Raw genomic sequence first — 4,762 nt, forward strand, 5'->3', positions numbered from 1 at the left:
TCATAAAACTTTGCCAAAGCATAGAACTCTTTAGAAGATATTTATATATGGCCAGACGTATGCGAGAAACATTTTGGATAGACAAGAGCTCTTAGATTTTGGCCAGCGTCTCGTATCTTTCTAAGTGCGCGACGCTCGACGATTTTTAATTTATTTAAAAATTGTACAACAACTCCAATGCATATTACTCTTTGGAAAATGTTTTAGCATGCTCTGAATTATACGAGAACTCTTTTAGGATCGCTACATCTCTGAAATTTCCGGCAGCGTCTCAAATCGTATTCTTGTTACATGTTTCCGCTAAACTTAATTTATCTGTAATTATTTTTTTTGCGTTTCTGGGGTGGAACTCTTTATAGAACTCTTGTAGAACTATGAATCTTTCAAATTGTGATATCATATTGCCGCGGAACTTGTTTAGGACAAACTGAGACGCAGCGTGAACCTGGCGTCTCAGTTTGTCCGGACCCAATTTTTCTGCTTTAATGAACAGAACTATTTGTTTAACTTATCAGGAACTCTAGAACTATTGAAAAAGAAGCCAGAACTCTAAATAATTTGTGAGTTTCCATGAAATGAGACGCCAGCTTCACACACACGATAAAATCGCCTGCGCACAATTTATCGTCGGATTGTCAGAAGGATTTATAAAAAGAACATTATAGTTAGAAGGGGTTTCTTCGTTGTGTAAGACTGTTGAGAGAGCAATGGCCATAAAAGTCATTCAAGAAAATAGTTTTCCGCGTAAAGAATCTAATGAAAAATATTTTAACAATAATAAAGAATGAAAGTAAGAGAAAATAGAAATTTTGAAAAAAAATAAGGAAAAGATAAATTTTAAAGCAAGAAACGGTCATGGGGAGAAAGAATGTTGGCATTGCGAAAAAAATGGACATTATCAGTCGGAATGCCCCTCTCTTTCGGCTGAGAAAAAGGGAAACTGGGGTTAGCCGAACTTCGCGGGGCGAGTTCGGTAGTTAGATGGAAAGCCCCATCAGAGGTGTCTGTTAGAAGTGTAATTATTAATGAAAATAAAATAGAAATGATTAATAATAATAAGGTAGATAGTTTTTGTTTTCATTGTCATGTAAATGGTTATGAATGTAATTTTAAAATAGACACGGGCTCCGATGTTACCATTTTAAGGAAATATTTGGTTAGGTTAGATAGACAGTTAATTCCTATTAAAAAAGATATTTTAAAATATCCTACAGAAGAAGTAGTTCCAGTAACGTTTAAAACTATAGTTAAAATTGAAATTGGGAAGTTTATTTTGGATTTTTCGGTGTATTTGGCCGGAATAAAGGACGATTGTATTTATGGAATAGATTTCTTGTCTAGAATCAATTTAGAGGGAATTTTTGATTCAAGTTTTGGAGAAAGTTCGGAAGAGTTTATTTGTTCAAGAATTTTCAATTCGAATAAAGAAATCCCTCAATTTCTTTCGGAATCTCTGGAAAAGAATTCCGAGTTTTTAAATTCACAAGAAAAAGAAAAATTTACAGAATTCATAGTTAAATTTAAAAATTTATTTTCGGAAAAGGAAGTTGCAGGAAATGGCTCACTATTGGAGCACACAATTAATAGTGGAAATTCTTCACCAATCAAACAGGCTCCTCGGCGAATTCCTTTGCATCTACGAGGCGAAGTTGATAAAATTTTAAAAGAAATGAGATTTTTGGGTGTGATTAAAGAGTCTCACAGCCCGTGGGTTTCTCCAGTAGTCCTTGTTAAAAAAAAAGACAATTCGTTTAGATTCTGTGTAGACTATAGAAAGATGCGGTAACAGAAAAGGATTCTTATCCTATACCAAGAATTGATGATCTCCTGGATCGGCTTTCTGGAAATTCGTGGTTCACAACGTTAGATTTGAAAAGTGGTTACTGGCAGATTAGACTTCGTCCTGAGGACAAGGAAAAAACAGCTTTTTCAATAGGAAATGGGTTGTGGCAATTCAAAGTATTGTCTTTTGGTTTATGTAATGCTCCCGCGAGTTTCGAACGTTTAATGGAAAAGGTTCTTCATCCAATTTTAAACAAGATCTACATGGTGTATTTAGACGACATTGAAGTCTTCGGAAAAACTTTTGAAGAAAATTTATCAAATTTAAGGGAAATATTTCTTCTCTTAGAAAAGGCAAATTTAAGGTTAAATTAAAAAAAATGTATTTTCTTTAGGAGAGAAGTTAAATTTTTAGAACATATTGTATCGGAAAATGGAATTTCCACGAATTCAGAAAAGATTTGTACGGTTAAGAATTGGCCGGTTCCTCGTAATAAAAAACAAGTGCGAAGCTTTTTAGGACTTTGTTCTTATTATAGGAAATTTGTTAGGGGATTTTCTGTCATTGCAAAGCCTCTTTTCTCCCTAACGGAGAATCAAAAAAAATTTGTTTGGAATAATCAATGTCAAGGGGTATTTGAAGAAATAAAACAAAAATTGACATCTTCTCCAATTTTATCTTTTCCAACGGAAGAGTGAGAATTTATTTTAGATACGGATGCTTCGAATCATAGTTTAGCTGCAGTATTTTCTCAAATTCAAGACGAAAAAGAAAAAGTTTTAGCCTATCTTAGTCGTGTTTTCAGTAAAACTGAAAGAAATTATTGTGTTACTAGACGGGAATTATTGGCTTTGATGGAATCTTTGAAAAATTTTCATCATTACTTATATGGACGAAAGTTTATTGTTAGAACTGACCATATTTCTTTACGTTGGCTTATGTCTTTCAAAAATTTAAAGGGGCAGTTAGCACGTTGGTTAGAACGGTTGCAGCAATATAATTTTGAAATTAGACATCGTGCAGGAAAATTGCATGTAATGCTGATGCTTTGTCTAGACGTCCTTGTGTGGAGAAATTTTGTAATTATTATTATAAAATAGAGCAAAAAGAGGAATTGAATCAGGAAATTCTTTTTGGGAGGATAACTTTCGAAAAATTGCAATCTGTAAATTGGAGACAGGTTCAATTAGAAGATGTTTTAATTAAAACAATTTACAGAGGAAAAGAGACAGGGAAACGTCCTCTTCGTGAAGAGTTGTCTTCTAAAGATTCTTCGGGGAAAGAATACTTATTATTATGGGATTCTCTCGAAATTAAAGATGGAATTCTTTATAGAAAATGGGAATCTTCTAATTTAAAATCTTACGTTTTTCAGACTATTGTTCCAAAGAAATTGATCCCGCAAATTCTTGAGGAGGCTCATGATTCTCTGTCGGGAGGACATTTTGGTATTAATAAGACTAGATAAAATTAGGAAACGATTTTATTGGGCATCATATAAGCAAGATGTTGAACATTGGTGTAAAAGTTGTAAAATTTGTATTGCTAGAAAGGAAAGTTTATCCTTCGGATAAAGGAAAGTCTTCTTTGCAAATTTACAATGTAAAAGAACCTTTCAAAAGAATTCAAATGGATATCCTTGGTTCTTTGCCTGTATCTTCTTCAGGAAATAAATATCTATTAGTAATTACAGATTGTTTTTTAAAGTGGGTAGAAGCTTTTCCATTAAAGAATATGAGAACTAAAACTGTGGCTGAAGTTTTTGTAAGTCAATTTATTTCTAGATTCGGGATCCCTTTGGAATTGCATACAGATCAAGGAAAAAATTTTGAATCTCAGTTGTTTTTTAAATTGACCCAATTTTTAGGTATTAAAAAGACGAGGACCACACCTTTGCACCCTCAATCGAACGGACAGATGGAACGTCAATATCAAACATTATTAGAATACTTGGCGAAATTTATTTCAGAAAATCAGAAAGATTGGGATCATTGGATATTTCTAGGATTATTAGCTTATAGATCTTCAAAGCATAAAACCACTGGTTTCACTCCCGCAGAATTATGTTTAGGGTTCGATTTAAGATTGCCTTTAGATCTTCTTCGGGGAAGTCCTCCTGATGTTAAAGAAATTTATTCTAGAGGAAAGTATCATGAAAAATTAAGAAAAAAAATAAATTTAACTCATAAGATTGCAGCTCAACAAATGGATTTGAAGTCACAAAAAACTAAAGCATTTTTCGACAAGAAAGTTAAATTAAGGAATTATGAATCAGGAGAAAGAGTCTGGTTATTTAATCCTCAAACAAAGGTAGAGAGAGCTCCAAAACTTCAGTGTCATTGGGAAGGTCCGTATAAAATAATTAAAAGATTAAATGGTGTAGTTTATTGTATTAATAATTCAGAAAAGCGAAAAAATAAAATCGTTCATTTAGATAGGTTAGCTTCTTTTGTAGAAAGATAGATAGGAGGTAAACTTTTGGAGCCCGATTATTGATTTATTATTAATTTATATATAAGAAAGGATACTGTTTTTTTTTTTTTTTTTTTTATTGATTTCAGTTACCAAAGATTGTTTCTGAAGAGCGCTAGACGTGTGTTATGACAGTTGAGGAAATTTAACAAAGAAGACCGCCCCACCTACGATTTTTGTGACCATGGTTTTTCCGTGGGGCATTGGGCGAATGCCGGGGCGGGGACGTGGGGTGTTCTCAAAAGAGAACGTTGGATCTACGGTAGCTACAAGTTTTGTCTTAACTATTTTTCTATATCTGGCTTAGCTATGGAGAAATTTGGGTGGGTCCCGTAAAACGGCCCACCGTGTATATATTGCGACGACTTTTATTATTACTTAGGCGAACAGTTCCCCGTCCGCCGTGTCGGCAAACCTCCGTGATTCCCGAATTTCACCTCGCTAGCACGAACGCGAAGTTGGGCGCCAGGTGCGGTAAGGCCGCACCTCCTCACCAATTATGCACCA

This window comes from Odontomachus brunneus, unplaced genomic scaffold (assembly GCF_010583005.1).
Source record: "Odontomachus brunneus isolate Ranch 3 - 2012 unplaced genomic scaffold, Obru_v1 Obru_scaffold_086, whole genome shotgun sequence".
In the NCBI taxonomy this organism is placed as follows: domain Eukaryota; kingdom Metazoa; phylum Arthropoda; class Insecta; order Hymenoptera; family Formicidae; genus Odontomachus; species Odontomachus brunneus.